The sequence below is a fragment of the Solanum dulcamara genome, chromosome 3, assembly GCF_947179165.1.
Source record: "Solanum dulcamara chromosome 3, daSolDulc1.2, whole genome shotgun sequence".
Classification (NCBI taxonomy): domain Eukaryota; kingdom Viridiplantae; phylum Streptophyta; class Magnoliopsida; order Solanales; family Solanaceae; genus Solanum; species Solanum dulcamara.
In genome coordinates this window covers 6,686,757-6,696,591 of record NC_077239.1, presented here as the reverse complement: position 1 = coordinate 6,696,591, position 9,835 = coordinate 6,686,757, and positions in this window count along the sequence as shown.

The following is a 9,835-nucleotide window of genomic DNA, read 5'->3' as shown; positions in this document are numbered from 1 at the left end:
TCAAATCATATGTTCAAGAAATTCATTCGTAGAAAAGCATGAACTAATTAATAATCATTAAAGCATATAAATTTTTGGAAAGAATTTCTCAAGAATGCATTAACGGGGACTCAATCCATTCACAATCAAAGTTATCACAATCATGGGAACATGGAGGAATAAAATCCATGTTTTAGTTCAACCTTACATACCTGGACTCGAAGAACAATCGAAGATTCGAAGAGCTTGAACCCTAGCCTTTCTCCTCTTCTCCAATCCTCGCTCTTAATTTGTCAAGTGTTAATAAGAGTATTATGCATACAAAGTACTGATAAGGGACTGAATTTAGTCCTAAAATGTCAAGGTTTTAGTTTGGGAAAAGTTACTCTTCATAAAAATCAACTCTGGCCTTCTACGGATCAGTTCTACGATTCGTAGACACTTTTACGGGTCATAGAAGACCAATTATAGAACTGGATTGTTGTCTATAAATGTTTCTACGAGTTAAGTCTATGACTCATAGAAAGTGTTACGGGTCGTAGACCCTTATCGTCCTATCAATATTCTCAGACTCTGAATCTCTTCTACGAGTCGTTTCTATGACTTGTAGACTCTTTGACGAGTCGTCGACTTCACTCATAGAAATGACTTGGAGTCTTGAATTACTTTTTTTGCTAAATGTCAAGGGTCTCTACGAATCGTTTCTATGACTCATGACACGGCGAATGAGACATCTAGAGGTACCTCACCCAAGCCTCTTAACATTCGTTAAGCATTTCATTGGTAATGGCATACAATAACAAGCGGAAAGTAAATAAATAAAAAGGGAATCGGGACTAAGGGGAATATCGTGGAACAATAGACCTTAGCGATTTCAAAACATTTTCCATTCATGACCCAACATACCTCTACTAATAGACTTGGCGGGGGCTAAGACATGTCCCCAGCTCACCCTTAAAATAGTATCAAGAAATGTCTTCATAAAAGTTTTAATGTTTTACAAAACACGAGCTTAGAATATAAAGGAGGTTATTCCCGGAACATAGGAACTCACCACAAGTAACCTTCAATCGACCCGAGCTAGCCGCGTAGAGAAGGTCGGGGAGAGACGTCGGTCCCTACATGGTGATATCATATAGGCAAAAGTATGCGTTAGTACTTTGAATGTACTAAGTATGTAAGTATGTTATGAAATGAAGAACATAAGAGGAATATGAATAAGCAATGTGTATAATGAATGCATGCATTAGACATCATCATAAGAAACCTTAAAACATTCATTTTGTGGGGAAGTGACCTTAACCGACATTTAAGACCATGAGAGCTATTACATGGAATCCAACATAATCCCCTACATTGGCACAGGGAGACTACTTGCCGGGTAGAACTCCGTCAACTTTAGCATTCTTTAACTTTAACATTATTGTGGATCCACTAGCCTAAATAGCCTACAAAGGCTCCTATGTTGGCGCATAGTTAATGCAACATGAGACTTTACTTAAGGACTCCTTAGGTCGAGTCCCCATCTACATGCTACATTTGGTGCTAGGTCAATCCCACATAATAATATTTGAATACCATAATAACATAAGCATTGTATAATTTTAGACATCAATCATCATCGGTGGAATAGCTCCTTAAAACATTTCATTTGATTCAAATATGTGAGAATTGTCCTTTCACATTAAAACCTTACTTTGACTAAGAAGCTTTTTTTATCAATCAATCATTTCATAAAGACTCCCCTTCATAAACATTTACTTCATAACATTCATTGGAGTCAAACTTCATTTCAACTTTACTTTATTATAGGAAACTAGGTGGGTTCATTTCAAAAAGAGACCTTCAAATACATTTAAAGAATACTTGTATGCGTGAGAATGATATGAATGCCTCCAATCAAACATCTAAAAAAAACAACCCACCGTATGCACTTTAAAACTACCTTTCAAACCTTCATATAAGAACATTGATAAATTATCTATTTCATGTAAATAAAAATCAACATAAGTCAATATAGGTAGATAAACTTCAATATCCAAGAATCTATGAATTTGGAATCATAGTATGAAAATCCATAAAAACAACTCATCACTTGAAATTAAGAGTCAATGTACATATATATCAATAGGAGTAAATAACTTAAAAGATACCATAATCTATGCATTTGGAACCATCATATAAAATACCATAAGATTTCATCATTTAAAATTGATATACAAAGTTGAGGAAACATTTGGGCTCCATGGGTGGAAGAACCCATGGATGAAAACCCACATACCTTGGAGAACAAATTCCCAAATCGAATCATGACGCTTCTGGGTATGAGGCAAACCCACTACAAAATCCATATTCACATCTTCCCACTTCCAAATAGGAATTTCAATGTCTTGGGCTAGGCCACCCGACCTTTGATGTTTGGCCTTCACTTGTTGGCAATTCGGACATTCAGACACGAACCTCGCTATGTCCTTCTTCATTCCACCCCACCAATAGAATTCTTTTAAGTCTCGGTACATTTTCGTTGAACCGGGATGAATGGAGTATGAAGAATTATGGGCCTCCTTCAAAATTAAGCTCCTTATGCCATCCACATCTGGAACACATAATCGACCTTGGTAGTATAGCACCCCATCCCCCCTTGGGAAAAGACCCCTACCTTCTTTTCCTTCACCAACTTCTTTAATTCAACAAACGTCGGGTCAAAATCTTGAGTTGACTTAACATCCACCACCAAAGAGGATTCGGACCCGTTTTGAACAACCATGCCACCATTATTAGTACCATACAACTTCACCTCTAATCTAGCCAACCGGTGAACATCTTTCACCAACTCCCTCTTCCCTTCATCAACATGAGCCACACTCCCCATAGACACTCTACTAAGTGCATCGGCAATCACATTGGCTTTACCCGGATGATAATGCACACTCATGTCATAGTCCTTGAGGAGTTCTAGCCACATTCTTTGTCTTAGATTAAGGTCTTTTTGGGTGAACACGTATTGAAGACTTTTGTGATCGGTATACACATCCACATGCACCCCATAGAGGTAATGCCACCAAATCTTCAAAGAAAAAACAACGACCGCCAATTCAAGATCATGGGTAGGGTAGTTACACTCATGTACCTTCAATTGCCTAGAAGCATAGGCTATGACCTTGCCATTTTGCATTAAGACACAACCCAAACTAATTTTTGAAGCATCACAATAAACCACAAACCCTTTTAATCCTTTCGGTAGAGTCAAAATAGGAGAGAAGGTAAGTCGATCTTTCAAGGTTTGGAAACTCTTTTCACACTCATTCGTCCATATGAATTTTGCTTTCTTTTGGGTCAGTTTTGTCATAGGAGATGAGATGGAAGAAAACCCTTCGACGAACCTTCTATAGTACCCGGCTAGACCCAAGATGCTCCTAATATCCGAAGGAGACAATGGTTTAGGCCAATTCTTCACAACCTCCATTTTCTTAGAATCAACTTTGATTCCGTCACCGAACACTATGTGACCGAGAAATGCCACCTCCTTCAACCAAAATTCACATTTACTAAATTTTGCAAATAATTGTCTATCCCTCAACGTTTGAAGTACAACCCTCAAGTGATTCTTATGTTCTTCCTTACCTCGAGAGTAAATCAAAATATCGTCAATGAAGACTACAATAAAAGTATCAAGGTAGGGCTTGAACACTCTATTCATTAGGTCCATAAAAACTGCCGGCGCATTCGTCAACCCAAAACTCATCACCACAAACTCGAAGTGACCATACCTTGTTCGAAAAGCCGTTTTGGGAATGTCACACTCTCTCACCTTTAGTTGGTGATAACCAGACCGAAGGTCGATCTTGGAGAAGTGACTTGCCCCTTGCAATTGATCGAACAAGTTATCTATTCTAGGAATTGGGTACTTGTTCTTAATAGTTACCTTATTCAATTGCCGGTAGTCTATGCACATTCGAAGCGACCCATCCTTCTTCCTTACAAATAGCATAGGAGCACCCTCACGGTGAAATACTGGGCCTTTGAACCCCTTTTCTAACAAGTCCTTTAATTGTTCCTTCAACTCTTTTAATTCTGCCGGGGCCATCCAATAAGGAGGAATAGAGATAGGTTGGGTATCGGGGAGGAGATCGATACCAAAATCAACTTCCCTTTCGGGAGGGACACCGGGAAGGTCATCGAGAAAGACATCGGGGAACTCATTGACTATGGTAACCGACTCAAGAGGAGGACTTTCGGAGTCGACATCCCTCACCCTCACAATGTGGTAAATATAACCCTTAGAAATTATTTTTTGGTCCTTAAGATAAGAAATGAACCTACCCTTCACCACCGAATCACAGCCCTCCCATTCAATAACGGACTCCTTGGGAAATTGGAACTTGACTCGATGAGTCCTACAATCTATGGAACCATAAGATGCACGTAACCAATCCATCCCAAGAATGACATCGAAATCTATCATATCAAGCTCAATGAGATCACAAGGAATAACTTTATGAAAAATAGACATGGGACAACCCCTATAGACCTTCCTAGCAATAACCGATTTACCCACGGGGGTAGACACCAAATAAGGCTCTAATAACATTTCGGGTGACACCTCAAACCTATTTGCTAAGAATGGGGTAACAGATGACAAGTTTGAACCGGGATCCAATAATGCATATACATCAAAAGTAAAGACCTTTAACATACCGGTAACGACATTTGGTGCTTCCTCAACTTCTTGCCTCACATGCAATGCATAGAAATGGTTGGTGCATTGGCCACCTCCTTGAAATTATTGGCCATGAGCAACTTGGCCTTGAGTCCTACCACCACTCCTACAATCCCGAGCATGATGACCCGACTTGCCATATTTGAAGCACGCGTTTGAGCCCGCCAAACACTCCCCTTTGTGGGTCTTCCCACACTTCCTACTTGAGGGAAAATCTTGGGTACCAATGTTATCTCTTGGGACCATTAAGTTAGGACCTTTGTCTTTGTTAAATTTAGAAGGGGGAGCATTTGTCGAACCTTGTCCCACGAACCGTTGTCCACCTTGGCCCTTGCTAATACCACCATAGCCGGACCTTGGAGGGTTGAACCCTCCACCATCCACTCTAACCTTTTTGAACCCTCTAGACCTTTCCCTCAACTTCTCTTCTTTTATTTGTTCGGTATAAGTCATTAACCTGGAGATGTCTATCTCCTTGACCAATATGACCATTTTGCACTCTTTGGACACCAAGCTTGAAACACCAGAAACAAACTTACTCATCCTTGCCCGGGAGTCGGAGACCATAAAGGGAGCATACTTGGACAACCTTGTAAATTTGAGGGCATATTCCCTCACACTCATACTTCCTTGTCGGAGGTTGATGAACTCTTGGACCTTGGCCTCCCTTAACTCCAATGGAAAGAAACGGTCTAAGAAAGCACCTTTGAACTCTTCCCATTCAATCGGCCCCACTTCCTCACCCCTCTCCACAACCTATTGCTCGTGCCACACTCGAGCCACACCTTTGAGTTGATAGGACGCTAGTTCAGCCTTTTCATTTGATAGAACACCCAAGATTGCCACAATCCGATACACCTCCTCGATGAACTCCATAGGGTCCTCATCTAGCTTAGAACCATCAAAATCGGGCAGATTCATCCTTTGAAACTCCCGAATACTAATGGCCAGATTGTGCACTTGGGGAGGGGGGACACATTGACGCCCTTGGTTGGCCACAGCTTGAGCCAATAACATTATGACGTTTCGGAACTCGGCATGGGTTACCTCTTCCTCATGAGGTGGGATATCCAGAACAGGAGGAGGTTGGTCCTCATCGTCAACCCTTGCCCTTCGAGATGGTACCCTTGTCCTTCGAGGTGGTATTCCACGAGGCATCATCTAAGGAAACACAAAATAGGTCGTTAGTTAGAGGAAGGCTTAGGACACTCTGAGGCACGACATGAATCTGAAAGAAGTGAAAAAAAAACTTTCCTAAACGTCTCATAGTTTCCTATTCATAATTGTGGCGCGCTTCACAAATATGAACAAGACCCTATTTGATGCGGTATGTTGGACTCCGAGGACCATTTCAAAACCTCGTGCTCTGATACCAAGTTTGTCACGACCCTAGCCTAGGGCCTAGACGTGGCACGGCGAATGCGACACCCGAAGGTACCTCACCCAAGCCTCTTAGCATTCATTAAGCATTTCATTGGTAATGGCATACAATAACAAGCGGAAAGTAAATAAATAAAAAGGAAATCGCTAAGGTCTATTATTCCACGATATTCCCCTTAATCCTGATTCCCTTTTTATTTATTTACTTTCCGCTTGTTATTGTATGCCATTACTAATGAAATGCTTAACGAATGCTAAGAGACTTGGGTGAGGTACCTCCGGGTGTCTCATTCGCCGTGTCACGTCTAGGCCCTAGGCTCGGGTCGTGACAATTTCACTCATAGAAATGACTTGGAGTCTTGAATTATTTTTTTTGCTAAGTGTCAAGGGTCTCTACGAATCGTTTCTACGACTCGTGATCCTTTCTACGGATCATCCTGTCAACTCGTAGTCAAAGTACTGAGGCTTATATTTTTTAGAAGTTAGGCCTTGTCCCCATAACTCATTCTTACGAGTTGTCAATAGACTCGTTAACTCACTTCTAGACTTGGCTAGATTTCAAACCTCAACGCCCACACTACGAGTCCCTCCTACGATCCGTAAAAGTTCTTACAACTCGTAGGTTAACTCACACACATAGGCACAACTCACTTTTCTCAATCTTTCTTATGGTCCTCAAACTTAGTCTAGGCTAGAATAACGCAGGGTGTTACTATATCTCCCCCTTGGAATCATTCATCCTTGAATAAAGACTAAGCTATGGGTTTACTCAAGGCACGAATACAATCAAGACTCAAATACTCAATCAATCAAACAATTACTACTCGATTCAAGGGTACAAATCATATACCCAAACTCAGAAAAAACTTCAAATCAAAGATATGAAAAGGGAATATTACCATTAGCATTATCATTAGGAGGAACGAATAGATGCGAGTATCTAGCTTTCATATCCTCTTCAGTTTTCCATGTAGCCTCTTCAACAAACTGATTCCACCATAGAACTTTGACGGATGCTTCCTCCTTGGTTCTCAAATTGCGAACCTCAGATCAAGAATCTAAACTAGAATCTCTTCATAACTCAAACTCTCTTTTACACCAATGCTCTCAGTCGGGACAATAAGTGAAGGATAGCTCAAACATTTCTTAAGCATAGAGATGTGAAACACGGGATGAATAGCTGCGAACTCTAGGGGCAACTCCAATTCATAGGCTACGTTACCAACCCTCTTCACAATCTGATAATGACCAATATAGCGGGGAATAAGCTTACTTTTCTTTCCAAATCTCATCACACCTTTCATGGGTGAAACCTTCAAGTATACCTAGTCATGCACTTCTTACTCCAAATCTCTCCTGCTAAAATCAGTGTAGGATTTCTCGCGGCTCTATACAGTTTTCAACCTCTCCTGGATAATCTTTACTTTCTTCATAGATTGATGAACCAAGTCTGGCCCAATCAACTCAGCTTCACCAACCTCGAAACAACCAATTGGTGATCTACACCTCCTCACATAAAGAGACTCATATGGAGCCATTTGAATGCTCGAATGAAAGTTATTATTGTATGCAAACTCAATAAAAGGTAAATGATCATCCCAATTACCTTTGAAGTCGATGACATAGGCTCTCAACATATCCTCCAAAGTATGAATCGTACGCTCTGCTTGACCATCTGTTTGAGGATGTAAAGAAGTACTAAGATTTACCTTCGAACCCAAACCTTTCTGGAAGAAATTCCAGAACTGAGCAGTGAATTGAGCTCCCTTATCCGAGATGATAGACAAAGGAACTTATGAAGTTTGATAATTTCTCGAAGGTACAGTCTGGCATAGTCCTCTGCGGTATCCGTAATCATAACAGGTAAGGAATAGGTTGATTTGGCCATCCTGTTCACAATCACCCAAATAAAGTCATGATGCCTGCGGGATCGGGGTAAACCTGTTATAAAGTCCATATTTATCACCTCCCACTTCCATTCTAGAATCTCAATGTTCTAGGCTACTCCGCAAGGCCTCTAGTTCTCAACTTTAACTTGTTGGTAGTTCGGGCACTTAGACACAAACTTTGCTATATCCCTCTTCATTCCACTCCACCAATATACCTCTCTCAAGTCGTGGTACATATTTGTAGAACTAGATGGATGGAATACCTAGAATTATGGGCCTCTACTATGATCCTCTCTCGAATGTCATCAACGCTCGGAACACACAATATCCCTTGATACCTCAACACTTCATCTCCTCTTTTGAAGAACGTCATTACCTTCTGCTTATGAACATTATGTTTTAGTTGGAGGAGAATGGGATCTTGATCTTGCTTTTTTTCACCTCTGCAACTAGAGATGATTTAGCTCCATCCCGAATAATTGTACCACCCTCACTAGCATCAATAAGTTGAACTCCCAAACGTGCAAGTCTATGCACCTATTTGTCCAACTCTTTTTTCCCCTCTTCTACATGAGCAGTGCTCCCCATAGATAACTTGCTAAGAGCATCAACAACAACATTAGCTTTACATGGGTGGTAGAGAATGCTCATATCATAGTCTTTGAGCATCTCAGTCCATCTCCTCTATCTCAAGTTCAACTCTTTTTGATTAAACACATACTGTAGGCTCTTGTGATCGATGAACACATCAACGTGCATGCCATAAAGATAGTGACACCAAATCTTGAGATCAAACACCATGGCTGCCAAATCAAGGTCGTGAGTCGGGTAGTTCCCTCATGAATCTTGATGTCTGGAAGCATAAGCAATAAACTTGTCCTTCTGCATTAACACATATTCCAATCCAACTCTGGATGCATCATAGTGGATAACAAACCCATCTGTTCCCTCGGGTAGGGATAACACTGGAGCAGTGGTCAATCATATTTTTAAAATCATGTTTTCAACTCGTGAAAACTCTTCTCATAAGTATTTGATCATTGAAACTTAGCCTTTTTTGAGTTAGCTTAGTCAATGGTGAAGATATGGATGAGAACCCTTCAACAAATCTATGGTAATAACCGGCCAAACCCAAGAAACTTCTGATGTCAGTCGAGGATGTGGGCCTCAGCCAGTTCTTAACCGCTTCAATCTTTTGCAAATCAACTTGTATGCCCTTTCAGATACAACATGGCCTAGGAATGTCATATAACCAAGACAAAATTCACATTTTGAAAATTTTACATATAGTTCCTTATCCTTGAGAGTCTGAAGGACAATTCTGAGATGATTGATATGTTCCTCCTTACTCCTCGAATAGATCAATATATCATTTATAAATACAATCACAAATATGTCCAAATACTATTTGAACACTCTGTTCATCAAGTCCATAAATATTGTAAGAGCGTTAGTCAAACCAAAAGACATAACAAGAAACTGAAGTGACCATACAGGGTCCGAAAAATAATCTTTGGGATATCACATTCTCTTACTTTCAACTGGTAATAGCCTGATCTGAGGTCTATATTTGAGAAACAAGTGGCACCCTGAAGTTGGTCAAATAAGTCATCTATTTTGGGAAGGGGATTCTTGTTCTTTATGGTGACCTTGTTCAGTTGGCGATAATCAATGCACATTCTTAATGATCCATATTTCTTTCGCAAAAAGAGGACAGGAGCGCCCCAAGGTGAGACACTCGGCCTAATGAATTCCTTATCTAGGAGATCTTTTAGCTGTTCATTTAATTATTTCAACTCGGCAGGAGCCATTCTATATTATGGAATAGAGATAGGCTACGTATCGAGAAGAACATCAATCCCAAAGT